We start from the raw sequence: 18593 nt of genomic DNA, 5'->3' as shown, positions 1-18593 counted from the left end.
TTTTTCTATCTTAATGTGCGCATTGCAGTGAGTTAAGCTCATTTGGAGATTTTCCATTTTTTTCTCCTGCCACATGATATAAACCTTAAAAAGTGAACATAACATCTTTACAATGTTACTTCTGGACACTCAGTGTAAAATTGTGCAGTTATTTCATTGTTTGGACTTGTTTTCTGTTTTTCTATCTTAATGTGCGCATTGCAGTGAGTTAAGCTCATTTGGAGATTTTCCATTTTTTTCTCCTGCCAAATGATATAAACCTTAAAAATGAACATAATATCTATTTAAACTTACTTCTGGCCACTCAGTGTAAATTTTTTTCATTGTTTGGACTTGTTTTCTGTTTTTCTATGTTTATGTGTACATTAGAGTGAGTTAAGCTCATTTGGAGATTTTCCGTTTTTTTCTCCTGCCACATGATATAAACCTTAAAAATGAACATAATATCTATTTAAACTTACTTCTGGACACTCAGTGTAAAATTTTGCAGTTATTTCATTGTTTGGACTTGTTTTCTGTTTTTCTATCTTAATGTGTGCATTGCAGTGAGTTAAGCTCATTTGGAGATTTTCCATTTTTTTCTCCTGCCAAATGATATAAACCTTAAAAAGTGAACATAACATCTTTACAATGTTACTTCTGGCCACTCAGTGTAAAATTGTGCAGTTATTTCATTGTTTGGACTTGTTTTCTGTTTTTCTATCTTAATGTGCGCATTGGAGTGAGTTAAGCTCATTTGGAGATTTTCCATTTTTTTCTCCTGCCACATGATATAAACCTTAAAAAGTGAACATAACATCTTTACAATGTTACTTCTGGCCACTCAGTGTAAAATTGTGCAGTTATTTCATTGTTTGGACTTGTTTTCTGTTTTTCTATCTTAATGTGCGCATTGCAGTGAGTTAAGCTCATTTGGAGATTTTCCATTTTTTTCTCCTGCCACATGATATAAACCTTAAAAAGTGAACATAACATCTTTACAATGTGACTTCTGGACACTCAGTGTAAAATTGTGCAGTTATTTCATTGTTTGGACTTGTTTTCTGTTTTTCTATCTTAATGTGCGCATTGCAGTGAGTTAAGCTCATTTGGAGATTTTCCATTTTTTTCTCCTGCCAAATGATATAAACCTTAAAAAATGAACATAATATTTATTTAAACTTACTTCTGGCCACTCAGTGTAAAATTTTGCAATTATTTCATTGTTTGAACTTGTTTTCTGTTTTTCTATGTCAACGTGCACATTGGAGTGAGTTAAGCTCATTTGGAGATTTTCCATTTTTTTCTCCTGCCACATGATATAAACCTTAAAAAGTGAACATAACATTTTTACAATGTTACTTCTGGCCACTCAGTGTAAAATTGTGCAGTTATTTCATTGTTTGGACTTGTTTTCTGTTTTTCTATCTTAATGTGCGCATTGCAGTGAGTTAAGCTCATTTGGAGATTTTCCATTTTTTCTCCTGCCACATGATATAAACCTTCAAAAAGTGAACATAACATCTTTACAATGTTACTTCTGGACACTCAGTGTAAAATGTTGCAATTATTTCATTGTTTGGACTTGTTTTCTGTTTTTCTATGTTTATGTGTACATTAGAGTGAGTTAAGCTCATTTGGAGATTTTCCATTTTTTTCTCCTGCCACATGATATAAACCTTAAAAAGTGAACATAACATCTTTACAATGTTACTTCTGGACACTCAGTGTAAAATTGTGCAGTTATTTCATTGTTTGGACTTGTTTTCTGTTTTTCTATCTTAATGTGCGCATTGCAGTGAGTTAAGCTCATTTGGAGATTTTCCATTTTTTTCTCCTGCCACATGATATAAACCTTAAAAAGTGAACATAACATCTTTACAATGTTACTTCTGGACACTCAGTGAAAAATTGTGCAGTTATTTCATTGTTTGGACTTGTTTTCTGTTTTTCTATCTTAATGTGCGCATTGGAGTGAGTTAAGCTCATTTGGAGATTTTCCATTTTTTTCTCCTGCCACATGATATAAACCTTAAAAAGTGAACATAACATCTTTACAATGTTACTTCTGGACACTCAGTGTAAAATTGTGCAGTTATTTCATTGTTTGGACTTGTTTTCTGTTTTTCTATCTTAATGTGCGCATTGCAGTGAGTTAAGCTCATTTGGAGATTTTCCATTTTTTTCTACTGCCAAATGATATAAACCTTAAAAATGAACATAATATCTATTTAAACTTACTTCTGGCCACTCAGTGTACAATTTTGCAATTATTTCATTGTTTGAACTTGTTTTCTGTTTTTCTATGTCAACGTGCACATTGGAGTGAGTTAAGCTCATTTGGAGATTTTCCATTTTTTTCTCCTGCCACATGATATAAACCTTAAAAAGTGAACATAACATCTTTACAATGTTACTTCTGGCCACTCAGTGAAGAAATTGTGCAGTTATTTCATTGTTTTGACTTGTTTTCTGTTTTTCTATCTTAATGTGCGCATTGCAGTGAGTTAAGCTCATTTGGAGATTTTCCATTTTTTTCTCCTGCCAAATGATATAAACCTTAAAAATGAACATAATATCTATTTAAACTTACTTCTGGCCACTCATTGTAAAATGTTTTCATTGTTTGGACTTGTTTTCTGTTTTTCTATGTTTATGTGTACATTAGAGTGAGTTAAGCTCATTTGGAGATTTTCCGTTTTTTTCTCCTGCCACATGATATAAACCTTAAAAATGAACATAATATCTATTTAAACTTACTTCTGGCCACTCAGTGTAAAATTGTGCAGTTATTTCATTGTTTGGACTTGTTTTCTGTTTTTCTATCTTAATGTGTGCATTGCAGTGAGTTAAGCTCATTTGGAGATTTTACATTTTTTTCTCCTGCCACATGATATAAACCTTAAAAAGTGAACATAACATCTTTACAATGTGACTTCTGGACACTCAGTGTAAAATTGTGCAGTTATTTCATTGTTTGGACTTGTTTTCTGTTTTTCTATCTTAATGTGCGCATTGCAGTGAGTTAAGCTCATTTGGAGATTTTCCATTTTTTTCTCCTGCCAAATGATATAAACCTTAAAAATGAACATAATATCTATTTAAACTTACTTCTGGACACTCAGTGTAAAATTTTGCAGTTATTTCATTGTTTGGACTTGTTTTCTGTTTTTCTATCTTAATGTGCGCATTGCAGTGAGTTAAGCTCATTTGGAGATTTTCCATTTTTTTCTCCTGCCAAATGATATAAACCTTAAAAAGTGAACATAACATCTTTACAATGTTACTTCTGGCCACTCAGTGAAAAATTGTGCAGTTATTTCATTGTTTTGACTTGTTTTCTGTTTTTCTATCTTAATGTGCGCATTGCAGTGAGTTAAGCTCATTTGGAGATTTTCCATTTTTTTCTCCTGCCACATGATATAAACCTTAAAAAGTGAACATAACATCTTTACAATGTTACTTCTGGACACTCAGTGTAAAATTGTGCAGTTATTTCATTGTTTGGACTTGTTTTCTGTTTTTCTATCTTAATGTGCGCATTGCAGTGAGTTAAGCTCATTTGGAGATTTTCCATTTTTTTCTCCTGCCAAATGATATAAACCTTAAAAATGAACATAATATCTATTTAAACTTACTTCTGGCCACTCAGTGTAAAATGTTTTCATTGTTTGGACTTGTTTTCTGTTTTTCTATGTTTATGTGTACATTAGAGTGAGTTAAGCTCATTTGGAGATTTTCCGTTTTTTTCTCCTGCCACATGATATAAACCTTAAAAATGAACATAATATCTATTTAAACTTACTTCTGGACACTCAGTGTAAAATTTTGCAGTTATTTCATTGTTTGGACTTGTTTTCTGTTTTTCTATCTTAATGTGCGCATTGCAGTGAGTTAAGCTCATTTGGAGATTTTCCATTTTTTTCTCCTGCCAAATGATATAAACCTTAAAAAGTGAACATAACATCTTTACAATGTTACTTCTGGCCACTCAGTGTAAAATTGTGCAGTTATTTCATTGTTTGGACTTGTTTTCTGTTTTTCTATCTTAATGTGCGCATTGGAGTGAGTTAAGCTCATTTGGAGATTTTCCATTTTTTTCTCCTGCCACATGATATAAACCTTAAAAAGTGAACATATCATCTTTACAATGTTACTTCTGGCCACTCAGTGTAAAATTGTGCAGTTATTTCATTGTTTGGACTTGTTTTCTGTTTTTCTATCTTAATGTGCGCATTGCAGTGAGTTAAGCTCATTTGGAGATTTTCCATTTTTTTCTCCTGCCACATGATATAAACCTTAAAAAGTGAACATAACATCTTTACAATGTGACTTATGGACACTCAGTGTAAAATTGTGCAGTTATTTCATTGTTTGGACTTGTTTTCTGTTTTTCTATCTTAATGTGCGCATTGCAGTGAGTTAAGCTCATTTGGAGATTTTCCATTTTTTTCTCCTGCCAAATGATATAAACCTTAAAAATGAACATAATATTTATTTAAACTTACTTCTGGCCACTCAGTGTAAAATTTTGCAATTATTTCATTGTTTGAACTTGTTTTCTGTTTTTCTATGTCAACGTGCACATTGGAGTGAGTTAAGCTCATTTGGAGATTTTCCATTTTTTTCTCCTGCCACATGATATAAACCTTAAAAAGTGAACATAACATTTTTACAATGTTACTTCTGGCCACTCAGTGTAAAATTGTGCAGTTATTTCATTGTTTGGACTTGTTTTCTGTTTTTCTATCTTAATGTGCGCATTGCAGTGAGTTAAGCTCATTTGGAGATTTTCCATTTTTTCTCCTGCCACATGATATAAACCTTAAAAAGTGAACATAACATCTTTACAATGTTACTTCTGGACACTCAGTGTAAAATTGTGCAGTTATTTCATTGTTTGGACTTGTTTTCTGTTTTTCTATCTTAATGTGCGCATTGCAGTGAGTTAAGCTCATTTGGAGATTTTCCATTTTTTTCTCCTGCCAAATGATATAAACCTTAAAAATGAAAATAATATCTATTTAAACTTACTTCTGGCCACTCAGTGTAAAATTTTGCAATTATTTCATTGTTTGGACTTGTTTTCTGTTTTTCTATGTCAACGTGCACATTGGAGTGAGGTAAGCTCAATTGGAGATTTTCCATTTTTTTCTCCTGCCACATGATATAAACCTTAAAAAGTGAACATAACATCTTTACAATGTTACTTCTGGCCACTCAGTGTAAAATTTTGCAATTATTTCATTGTTTGAACTTGTTTTCTGTTTTTCTATGTCAACGTGCACATTGGAGTGAGTTAAGCTCATTTGGAGATTTTCCATTTTTTTCTCCTGCCACATGATATAAACCTTAAAAAGTGAACATAACATCTTTACAATGTTACTTCTGGCCACTCAGTGAAAAATTGTGCAGTTATTTCATTGTTTTGACTTGTTTTCTGTTTTTCTATCTTAATGTGCGCATTGCAGTGAGTTAAGCTCATTTGGAGATTTTCCATTTTTTTCTCCTGCCACATGATATAAACCTTAAAAAGTGAACATAACATCTTTACAATGTTTCTTCTGGACACTCAGTGTAAAATTGTGCAGTTATTTCATTGTTTGGACTTGTTTTCTGTTTTTCTATCTTAATGTGCGCATTGCAGTGAGTTAAGCTCATTTGGAGATTTTCCATTTTTTTCTCCTGCCAAATGATATAAACCTTAAAAATGAACATAATATCTATTTAAACTTACTTCTGGCCACTCAGTGTAAAATTGTGCAGTTATTTCATTGTTTGGACTTGTTTTCTGTTTTTCTATCTTAATGTGCGCATTGCAGTGAGTTAAGCTCATTTGGAGATTTTCCATTTTTTTCTCCTGCCACATGATATAAACCTTAAAAAGTGAACATAACATCTTTACAATGTGACTTCTGGACACTCAGTGTAAAATTGTGCAGTTATTTCATTGTTTGGACTTGTTTTCTGTTTTTCTATCTTAATGTGCGCATTGCAGTGAGTTAAGCTCATTTGGAGATTTTCCATTTTTTTCTCCTGCCAAATGATATAAACCTTAAAAAGTGAACATAACATCTTTACAATGTTACTTCTGGCCACTCAGTGTAAAATTGTGCAGTTATTTCATTGTTTGGACTTGTTTTCTGTTTTTCTATCTTAATGTGCGCATTGGAGTGAGTTAAGCTCATTTGGAGATTTTCCATTTTTTTCTCCTGCCACATGATATAAACCTTAAAAAGTGAACATATCATCTTTACAATGTTACTTCTGGCCACTCAGTGTAAAATTGTGCAGTTATTTCATTGTTTGGACTTGTTTTCTGTTTTTCTATCTTAATGTGCGCATTGCAGTGAGTTAAGCTCATTTGGAGATTTTCCATTTTTTTCTCCTGCCACATGATATAAACCTTAAAAAGTGAACATAACATCTTTACAATGTGACTTATGGACACTCAGTGTAAAATTGTGCAGTTATTTCATTGTTTGGACTTGTTTTCTGTTTTTCTATCTTAATGTGCGCATTGCAGTGAGTTAAGCTCATTTGGAGATTTTCCATTTTTTTCTCCTGCCAAATGATATAAACCTTAAAAATGAACATAATATTTATTTAAACTTACTTCTGGCCACTCAGTGTAAAATTTTGCAATTATTTCATTGTTTGAACTTGTTTTCTGTTTTTCTATGTCAACGTGCACATTGGAGTGAGTTAAGCTCATTTGGAGATTTTCCATTTTTTTCTCCTGCCACATGATATAAACCTTAAAAAGTGAACATAACATTTTTACAATGTTACTTCTGGCCACTCAGTGTAAAATTGTGCAGTTATTTCATTGTTTGGACTTGTTTTCTGTTTTTCTATCTTAATGTGCGCATTGCAGTGAGTTAAGCTCATTTGGAGATTTTCCATTTTTTCTCCTGCCACATGATATAAACCTTAAAAAGTGAACATAACATCTTTACAATGTTACTTCTGGACACTCAGTGTAAAATTGTGCAGTTATTTCATTGTTTGGACTTGTTTTCTGTTTTTCTATCTTAATGTGCGCATTGCAGTGAGTTAAGCTCATTTGGAGATTTTCCATTTTTTTCTCCTGCCAAATGATATAAACCTTAAAAATGAAAATAATATCTATTTAAACTTACTTCTGGCCACTCAGTGTAAAATTTTGCAATTATTTCATTGTTTGGACTTGTTTTCTGTTTTTCTATGTCAACGTGCACATTGGAGTGAGGTAAGCTCAATTGGAGATTTTCCATTTTTTTCTCCTGCCACATGATATAAACCTTAAAAAGTGAACATAACATCTTTACAATGTTACTTCTGGCCACTCAGTGTAAAATTTTGCAATTATTTCATTGTTTGAACTTGTTTTCTGTTTTTCTATGTCAACGTGCACATTGGAGTGAGTTAAGCTCATTTGGAGATTTTCCATTTTTTTCTCCTGCCACATGATATAAACCTTAAAAAGTGAACATAACATCTTTACAATGTTACTTCTGGCCACTCAGTGAAAAATTGTGCAGTTATTTCATTGTTTTGACTTGTTTTCTGTTTTTCTATCTTAATTTGCGCATTGCAGTGAGTTAAGCTCATTTGGAGATTTTCCATTTTTTTCTCCTGCCACATGATATAAACCTTAAAAAGTGAACATAACATCTTTACAATGTTTCTTCTGGACACTCAGTGTAAAATTGTGCAGTTATTTCATTGTTTGGACTTGTTTTCTGTTTTTCTATCTTAATGTGCGCATTGCAGTGAGTTAAGCTCATTTGGAGATTTTCCATTTTTTTCTCCTGCCAAATGATATAAACCTTAAAAATGAACATAATATCTATTTAAACTTACTTCTGGCCACTCAGTGTAAAATTGTGCAGTTATTTCATTGTTTGGACTTGTTTTCTGTTTTTCTATCTTAATGTGCGCATTGCAGTGAGTTAAGCTCATTTGGAGATTTTCCATTTTTTTCTCCTGCCACATGATATAAACCTTAAAAAGTGAACATAACATCTTTACAATGTGACTTCTGGACACTCAGTGTAAAATTGTGCAGTTATTTCATTGTTTGGACTTGTTTTCTGTTTTTCTATCTTAATGTGCGCATTGCAGTGAGTTAAGCTCATTTGGAGATTTTCCATTTTTTTCTCCTGCCAAATGATATAAACCTTAAAAATGAACATAATATCTATTTAAACTTACTTCTGGCCACTCAGTGTAAAATTTTGCAATTATTTCATTGTTTGAACTTGTTTTCTGTTTTTCTATGTCAACGTGCACATTGGAGTGAGTTAAGCTCATTTGGAGATTTTCCATTTTTTTCTCCTGCCACATGATATAAACCTTAAAAAGTGAACATAACATCTTTACAATGTTACTTCTGGACACTCAGTGTAAAATTGTGCAGTTATTTCATTGTTTGGACTTGTTTTCTGTTTTTCTATCTTAATGTGCGCATTGCAGTGAGTTAAGCTCATTTGGAGATTTTCCATTTTTTTCTCCTGCCACATGATATAAACCTTAAAAAGTGAACATAACATCTTTACAATGTTACTTCTGGACACTCAGTGTAAAATTGTGCAGTTATTTCATTGTTTGGACTTGTTTTCTGTTTTTCTATCTTAATGTGCGCATTGCAGTGAGTTAAGCTCATTTGGAGATTTTCCATTTTTTTCTCCTGCCACATGATATAAACCTTAAAAATGAACATAATATCTATTTAAACTTACTTCTGGCCACTCAGTGTAAAATTTTGCAATTATTTCATTGTTTGGACTTGTTTTCTGTTTTTCTATGTCAACGTGCACATTGGAGTGAGGTAAGCTCAATTGGAGATTTTCCATTTTTTTCTCCTGCCACATGATATAAACCTTAAAAAGTGAACATAACATCTTTACAATGTTACTTCTGGCCACTCAGTGTAAAATTTTGCAATTATTTCATTGTTTGAACTTGTTTTATGTTTTTCTATGTCAACGTGCACATTGGAGTGAGTTAAGCTCATTTGGAGATTTTCCATTTTTTTCTCCTGCCACATGATATAAACCTTAAAAAGTGAACATAACATCTTTACAATGTTACTTCTGGCCACTCAGTGAAAAATTGTGCAGTTATTTCATTGTTTGGACTTGTTTTCTGTTTTTCTATCTTAATGTGCGCATTGGAGTGAGTTAAGCTCATTTGGAGATTTTCCATTTTTTTCTCCTGCCACATGATATAAACCTTAAAAAGTGAACATAACATCTTTACAATGTTACTTCTGGACACTCAGTGTAAAATTGTGCAGTTATTTCATTGTTTGGACTTGTTTTCTGTTTTTCTATCTTAATGTGCGCATTGCAGTGAGTTAAGCTCATTTGGAGATTTTCCATTTTTTTCTCCTGCCACATGATATAAACCTTAAAAAGTGAACATAACATCTTTACAATGTTACTTCTGGACACTCAGTGTAAAATGTTGCAATTATTTCATTGTTTGGACTTGTTTTCTGTTTTTCTATGTTTATGTGTACATTAGAGTGAGTTAAGCTCATTTGGAGATTTTCCGTTTTTTTCTCCTGCCACATGATATAAACCTTAAAAATGAACATAATATCTATTTAAACTTACTTCTGGCCACTCAGTGTAACATTTTGCAATTATTTCATTGTTTGGACTTGTTTTCTGTTTTTCTATCTTAATGTGCGCATTGCAGTGAGTTAAGCTCATTTGGAGATTTTCCATTTTTTTCTCCTGCCACATGATATAAACCTTAAAAAGTGAACATAACATCTTTACAATGTTAATTCTGGCCACTCAGTGTAAAATTGTGCAGTTATTTCATTGTTTGGACTTGTTTTCTGTTTTTCTATGTCAACGTGCACATTGGAGTGAGTTAAGCTCATTTGGAGATTTTCCATTTTTTTCTCCTGCCACATGATATAAACCTTAAAAAGTGAACATAACATCTTTACAATGTTACTTCTGGCCACTCAGTGTAAAATTGTGCAGTTATTTCATTGTTTGGACTTGTTTTCTGTTTTTCTATCTTAATGTGCGCATTGGAGTGAGTTAAGCTCATTTGGAGATTTTCCATTTTTTTCTCCTGCCACATGATATAAACCTTAAAAAGTGAACATAACATCTTTACAATGTTACTTCTGGACACTCAGTGTAAAATTGTGCAGTTATTTCATTGTTTGGACTTGTTTTCTGTTTTTCTATCTTAATGTGCGCATTGCAGTGAGTTAAGCTCATTTGGAGATTTTCCATTTTTTTCTCCTGCCAAATGATATAAACCTTAAAAATGAACATAATATCTATTTAAACTTACTTCTGGCCACTCAGTGTAAAATTTTGCAATTATTTCATTGTTTGAACTTGTTTTCTGTTTTTCTATGTCAACGTGCACATTGGAGTGAGTTAAGCTCATTTGGAGATTTTCCATTTTTTTCTCCTGCCACATGATATAAACCTTAAAAAGTGAACATGACATCTTTACAATGTTACTTCTGGCCACTCAGTGAAGAAATTGTGCAGTTATTTCATTGTTTTGACTTGTTTTCTGTTTTTCTATCTTAATGTGCGCATTGCAGTGAGTTAAGCTCATTTGGAGATTTTCCATTTTTTTCTCCTGCCACATGATATAAACCTTAAAAAGTGAACATAACATCTTTACAATGTTACTTCTGGACACTCAGTGAAAAATTGTGCAGTTATTTCATTGTTTGGACTTGTTTTCTGTTTTTCTATCTTAATGTGCGCATTGGAGTGAGTTAAGCTCATTTGGAGATTTTCCATTTTTTTCTCCTGCCACATGATATAAACCTTAAAAAGTGAACATAACATCTTTACAATGTTACTTCTGGACACTCAGTGTAAAATTGTGCAGTTATTTCATTGTTTGGACTTGTTTTCTGTTTTTCTATCTTAATGTGCGCATTGCAGTGAGTTAAGCTCATTTGGAGATTTTCCATTTTTTTCTCCTGCGAAATGATATAAACCTTAAAAATGAACACAATATCTATTTAAACTTACTTCTGGCCACTCAGTGTAAAATTTTGCAATTATTTCATTGTTTGAACTTGTTTTCTGTTTTTCTATGTCAACGTGCACATTGGAGTGAGTTAAGCTCATTTGGAGATTTTCCATTTTTTTCTCCTGCCACATGATATAAACCTTAAAAAGTGAACAAAACATCTTTACAATGTTACTTCTGGCCACTCAGTGAAGAAATTGTGCAGTTATTTCATTGTTTTGACTTGTTTTCTGTTTTTCTATCTTAATGTGCGCATTGCAGTGAGTTAAGCTCATTTGGAGATTTTCCATTTTTTTCTCCTGCCAAATGATATAAACCTTAAAAATGAACATAATATCTATTTAAACTTACTTCTGGCCACTCATTGTAAAATTTTTTCATTGTTTGGACTTGTTTTCTGTTTTTCTATGTTTTTGTGTACATTGCAGTGAGTTAAGCTCATTTGGAGATTTTCCGTTTTTTTCCCCTGCCACATGATATAAACCTTAAAAATGAACATAATATCTATTTAAACTTACTTCTGGCCACTCAGTGTAAAATTGTGCAGTTATTTCATTGTTTGGACTTGTTTTCTGTTTTTCTATCTTAATGTGCGCATTGCAGTGAGTTAAGCTCATTTGGAGATTTTCCATTTTTTTCTCCTGCCACATGATATAAACCTTAAAAAGTGAACATAACATCTTTACAATGTGACTTCTGGACACTCAGTGTAAAATTGTGCAGTTATTTCATTGTTTGGACTTGTTTTCTGTTTTTCTATCTTAATGTGCGCATTGCAGTGAGTTAAGCTCATTTGGAGATTTTCCATTTTTTTCTCCTGCCAAATGATATAAACCTTAAAAATGAACATAATATCTATTTAAACTTACTTCTGGCCACTCAGTGTAAAATTTTGCAATTATTTCATTGTTTGAACTTGTTTTCTGTTTTTCTATGTCAACGTGCACATTGGAGTGAGTTAAGCTCATTTGGAGATTTTCCATTTTTTTCTCCTGCCACATGATATAAACCTTAAAAAGTGAACATAACATCATTACAATGTTACTTCTGGCCACTCAGTGAAAAATTGTGCAGTTATTTCATTGTTTTGACTTGTTTTCTGTTTTTCTATCTTAATGTGCGCATTGCAGTGAGTTAAGCTCATTTGGAGATTTTCCATTTTTTTCTCCTGCCACATGATATAAACCTTAAAAAGTGAACATAACATCTTTACAATGTTACTTCTGGACACTCAGTGTAAAATTGTGCAGTTATTTCATTGTTTGGACTTGTTTTCTGTTTTTCTATCTTAATGTGCGCATTGCAGTGAGTTAAGCTCATTTGGAGATTTTCCATTTTTTTCTCCTGCCAAATGATATAAACCTTAAAAATGAACATAATATCTATTTAAACTTACTTCTGGCCACTCAGTGTAAAATTTTTTCATTGTTTGGACTTGTTTTCTGTTTTTCTATGTTTATGTGTACATTAGAGTGAGTTAAGCTCATTTGGAGATTTTCCGTTTTTTTCTCCTGCCACATGATATAAACCTTAAAAATGAACATAATATCTATTTAAACTTACTTCTGGACACTCAGTGTAAAATTTTGCAGTTATTTCATTGTTTGGACTTGTTTTCTGTTTTTCTATCTTAATGTGAGCATTGCAGTGAGTTAAGCTCATTTGGAGATTTTCCATTTTTTTCTCCTGCCAAATGATATAAACCTTAAAAAGTGAACATATAACATCTTAACAATGTTACTTCTGGCCACTCAGTTTAAAATTGTGCAGTTATTTCATTGTTTGGACTTGTTTTCTGTTTTTCTATCTTAATGTGCGCATTGGAGTGAGGTAAGCTCATTTGGAGATTTTCCATTTTTTTCTCCTGCCACATGATATAAACCTTAAAAAGTGAACATAACATCTTTACAATGTTACTTCTGGCCACTCAGTGTAAAATTGTGCAGTTATTTCATTGTTTGGACTTGTTTTCTGTTTTTCTATCTTAATGTGCGCATTGCAGTGAGTTAAGCTCATTTGGAGATTTTCCATTTTTTTCTCCTGCCACATGATATAAACCTTAAAAAGTGAACATAACATCTTTACAATGTTACTTCTGGACACTCAGTGTAAAATTGTGCAGTTATTTCATTGTTTGGACTTGTTTTCTGTTTTTCTATCTTAATGTGCGCATTGCAGTGAGTTAAGCTCATTTGGAGATTTTCCGTTTTTTTCTCCTGCCAAATGATATAAACCTTAAAAATGAACATAATATCTATTTTAACTTACTTCTGGCCACTCAGTGTAAAATTTTGCAATTATTTCATTGTTTGAACTTGTTTTCTGTTTTTCTATGTCAACGTGCACATTGGAGTGAGTTAAGCTCATTTGGAGATTTTCCATTTTTTTCTCCTGCCACATGATATAAACCTTAAAAAGTGAACATAACATCTTTACAATGTTACTTCTGGCCACTCAGTGAAAAATTGTGCAGTTATTTCATTGTTTTGACTTGTTTTCTGTTTTTCTATCTTAATGTGCGCATTGCAGTGAGTTAAGCTCATTTGGAGATTTTCCATTTTTTTCTCCTGCCACATGATATAAACCTTAAAAAGTGAACATAACATCTTTACAATGTTACTTCTGGACACTCAGTGTAAAATTGTGCAGTTATTTCATTGTTTGGACTTGTTTTCTGTTTTTCTATCTTAATGTGCGCATTGCAGTGAGTTAAGCTCATTTGGAGATTTTCCATTTTTTTCTCCTGCCAAATGATATAAACCTTAAAAATGAACATAATATCTATTTAAACTTACTTCTGGCCACTCAGTGTAAAAATTTTTCATTGTTTGGACTTGTTTTCTGTTTTTATAAGTTTATGTGTACCTTAGAGTGAGTTAAGCTCATTTGGAGATTTTCCGTTTTTTTCTCCTGCCACATGATATAAACCTTAAAAATGAACATAATATCTATTTAAACTTACTTCTGGACACTCAGTGTAAAATTTTGCAGTTATTTCATTGTTTGGACTTGTTTTCTGTTTTTCTATCTTAATGTGCGCATTGCAGTGAGTTAAGCTCATTTGGAGATTTTCCATTTTTTTCTCCTGCCAAATGATATAAACCTTAAAAATGAACATAATATCTATTTAAACTTACTTCTGGCCACTCAGTGTAAAATTTTGTAATTATTTCATTGTTTGGACTTGTTTTCTGTTTTTCTATGTCAACGTGCACATTGGAGTGAGGTAAGCTCATTTGGAGATTTTCCATTTTTTTCTCCTGCCACATGATATAAACCTTAAAAAGTGAACATAACATCTTTACAATGTTACTTCTGGACACTCAGTGTAAAATTGTGCAGTTATTTCATTGTTTGGACTTGTTTTCTGTTTTTCTATCTTAATGTGCGCATTGCAGTGAGTTAAGCTCATTTGGAGATTTTCCATTTTTTTCTCCTGCCAAATGATATAAACCTTAAAAATGAACATAATATCTATTTAAACTTACTTCTGGCCACTCAGTGTAAAATGTTTTCATTGTTTGGACTTGTTTTCTGTTTTTCTATGTTTATGTGTACATTAGAGTGAGTTAAGCTCATTTGGAGATTTTCCGTTTTTTTCTCCTGCCACATGATATAAACCTTAAAAAGTGAACATAACATCTTTACAATGCGACTTCTGGACACTCAGTGTAAAATTGTGCAGTTATTTCATTGTTTGGACTTGTTTTCTGTTTTTCTATCTTAATGTGCGCATTGCAGTGAGTTAAGCTCATTTGGAGATTTTCCATTTTTTTCTCCTGCCACATGATATAAACCTTAAAAAGTGAACATAACATCTTTACAATGTGACTTCTGGACACTCAGTGTAAAATTGTGCAGTTATTTCATTGTTTGGACTTGTTTTCTGTTTTTCTATCTTAATGTGCACATTGCAGTGAGTTAAGCTCATTTGGAGATTTTCCATTTTTTTCTCCTGCCAAATGATATAAACCTTAAAAATGAACATAATATCTATTTAAACTTACTTCTGGCCACTCAGTGTAAAATTTTGCAATTATTTCATTGTTTGAACTTGTTTTCTGTTTTTCTATGTCAACGTGCACATTGGAGTGAGTTAAGCTCATTTGGAGATTTTCCATTTTTTTCTCCTGCCACATGATATAAACCTTAAAAAGTGAACATAACATCATTACAATGTTACTTCTGGCCACTCAGTGAAAAATTGTGCAGTTATTTCATTGTTTTGACTTGTTTTCTGTTTTTCTATCTTAATGTGCGCATTGCAGTGAGTTAAGCTCATTTGGAGATTTTCCATTTTTTTCTCCTGCCAAATGATATAAACCTTAAAAATGAACATAATATCTATTTAAACTTACTTCTGGCCACTCAGTGTAAATTTTTTTCATTGTTTGGACTTGTTTTCTGTTTTTCTATGTTTATGTGTACATTAGAGTGAGTTAAGCTCATTTGGAGATTTTCCGTTTTTTTCTCCTGCCACATGATATAAACCTTAAAAATGAACATAATATCTATTTAAACTTACTTCTGGACACTCAGTGTAAAATTTTGCAGTTATTTCATTGTTTGGACTTGTTTTCTGTTTTTCTATCTTAATGTGCGCATTGCAGTGAGTTAAGCTCATTTGGAGATTTTCCATTTTTTTCTCCTGCCACATGATATAAACCTTAAAAAGTGAACATAACATCTTTACAATGTGACTTCTGGACACTCAGTGTAAAATTGTGCAGTTATTTCATTGTTTGGACTTGTTTTCTGTTTTTCTATCTTAATGTGCGCATTGCAGTGAGTTAAGCTCATTTGGAGATTTTCCATTTTTTTCTCCTGCCAAATGATATAAACCTTAAAAATGAACATAATATTTATTTAAACTTACTTCTGGCCACTCAGTGTAAAATTTTGCAATTATTTCATTGTTTGAACTTGTTTTCTGTTTTTCTATGTCAACGTGCACATTGGAGTGAGTTAAGCTCATTTGGAGATTTTCCATTTTTTTCTCCTGCCACATGATATAAACCTTAAAAAGTGAACATAACATTTTTACAATGTTACTTCTGGCCACTCAGTGTAAAATTGTGCAGTTATTTCATTGTTTGGACTTGTTTTCTGTTTTTCTATCTTAATGTGCGCATTGCAGTGAGTTAAGCTCATTTGGAGATTTTTCCATTTTTTCTCCTGCCACATGATATAAACCTTAAAAAGTGAACATAACATCTTTACAATGTTACTTCTGGACACTCAGTGTAAAATTGTGCAGTTATTTCATTGTTTGGACTTGTTTTCTGTTTTTCTATCTTAATGTGCGCATTGCAGTGAGTTAAGCTCATTTGGAGATTTTCCATTTTTTTCTCCTGCCAAATGATATAAACCTTAAAAATGAAAATAATATCTATTTAAACTTACTTCTGGCCACTCAGTGTAAAATTTTGCAATTATTTCATTGTTTGGACTTGTTTTCTGTTTTTCTATGTCAACGTGCACATTGGAGTGAGGTAAGCTCAATTGGAGATTTTCCATTTTTTTCTCCTGCCACATGATATAAACCTTAAAAAGTGAACATAACATCTTTACAATGTTACTTCTGGCCACTCAGTGTAAAATTTTGCAATTATTTCATTGTTTGAACTTGTTTTCTGTTTTTCTATGTCAACGTGCACATTGGAGTGAGTTAAGCTCATTTGGAGATTTTCCATTTTTTTCTCCTGCCACATGATATAAACCTTAAAAAGTGAACATAACATCTTTACAATGTTACTTCTGGCCACTCAGTGAAAAATTGTGCAGTTATTTCATTGTTTTGACTTGTTTTCTGTTTTTCTATCTTAATGTGCGCATTGCAGTGAGTTAAGCTCATTTGGAGATTTTCCATTTTTTTCTCCTGCCACATGATATAAACCTTAAAAAGTGAACATAACATCTTTACAATGTTTCTTCTGGACACTCAGTGTAAAATTGTGCAGTTATTTCATTGTTTGGACTTGTTTTCTGTTTTTCTATCTTAATGTGCGCATTGCAGTGAGTTAAGCTCATTTGGAGATTTTCCATTTTTTTCTCCTGCCAAATGATATAAACCTTAAAAATGAACATAATATCTATTTAAACTTACTTCTGGCCACTCAGTGTAAAATTGTGCAGTTATTTCATTGTTTGGACTTGTTTTCTGTTTTTCTATCTTAATGTGCGCATTGCAGTGAGTTAAGCTCATTTGGAGATTTTCCATTTTTTTCTCCTGCCACATGATATAAACCTTAAAAAGTGAACATAACATCTTTACAATGTGACTTCTGGACACTCAGTGTAAAATTGTGCAGTTATTTCATTGTTTGGACTTGTTTTCTGTTTTTCTATCTTAATGTGCGCATTGCAGTGAGTTAAGCTCATTTGGAGATTTTCCATTTTTTTCTCCTGCCAAATGATATAAACCTTAAAAATGAACATAATATCTATTTAAACTTACTTCTGGCCACTCAGTGTAAAATTTTGCAATTATTTCATTGTTTGAACTTGTTTTCTGTTTTTCTATGTCAACGTGCACATTGGAGTGAGTTAAGCTCATTTGGAGATTTTCCATTTTTTTCTCCTGCCACATGATATAAACCTTAAAAAGTGAACATAACATCTTTACAATGTTACTTCTGGACACTCAGTGTAAAATTGTGCAGTTATTTCATTGTTTGGACTTGTTTTCTGTTTTTCTATCTTAATGTGCGCATTGCAGTGAGTTAAGCTCATTTGGAGATTTTCCATTTTTTTCTCCTGCCACATGATATAAACCTTAAAAAGTGAACATAACATCTTTACAATGTTACTTCTGGACACTCAGTGTAAAATTGTGCAGTTATTTAATTGTTTGGACTTGTTTTCTGTTTTTCTATCTTAATGTGCGCATTGCAGTGAGTTAAGCTCATTTGGAGATTTTCCATTTTTTTCTCCTGCCACATGATATAAACCTTAAAAATGAACATAATATCTATTTAAACTTACTTCTGGCCACTCAGTGTAAAATTTTGCAATTATTTCATTGTTTGGACTTGTTTTCTGTTTTTCTATGTCAACGTGCACATTGGAGTGAGGTAAGCTCAATTGGAGATTTTCCATTTTTTTCTCCTGCCACATGATATAAACCTTAAAAAGTGAACATAACATCTTTACAATGTTACTTCTGGCCACTCAGTGTAAAATTTTGCAATTATTTCATTGTTTGAACTTGTTTTATGTTTTTCTATGTCAACGTGCACATTGGAGTGAGTTAAGCTCATTTGGAGATTTTCCATTTTTTTCTCCTGCCACATGATATAAACCTTAAAAAGTGAACATAACATCTTTACAATGTTACTTCTGGCCACTCAGTGAAAAATTGTGCAGTTATTTCATTGTTTGGACTTGTTTTCTGTTTTTCTATCTTAATGTGCGCATTGGAGTGAGTTAAGCTCATTTGGAGATTTTCCATTTTTTTCTCCTGCCACATGATATAAACCTTAAAAAGTGAACATAACATCTTTACAATGTTACTTCTGGACACTCAGTGTAAAATTGTGCAGTTATTTCATTGTTTGGACTTGTTTTCTGTTTTTCTATCTTAATGTGCGCATTGCAGTGAGTTA

The sequence above is a fragment of the Microchirus variegatus genome, assembly GCF_963457635.1.
Source record: "Microchirus variegatus genome assembly, chromosome: 19".
In the NCBI taxonomy this organism is placed as follows: Eukaryota; Metazoa; Chordata; class Actinopteri; order Pleuronectiformes; family Soleidae; genus Microchirus; species Microchirus variegatus.
This window is presented reverse-complemented; position numbering follows the sequence as displayed.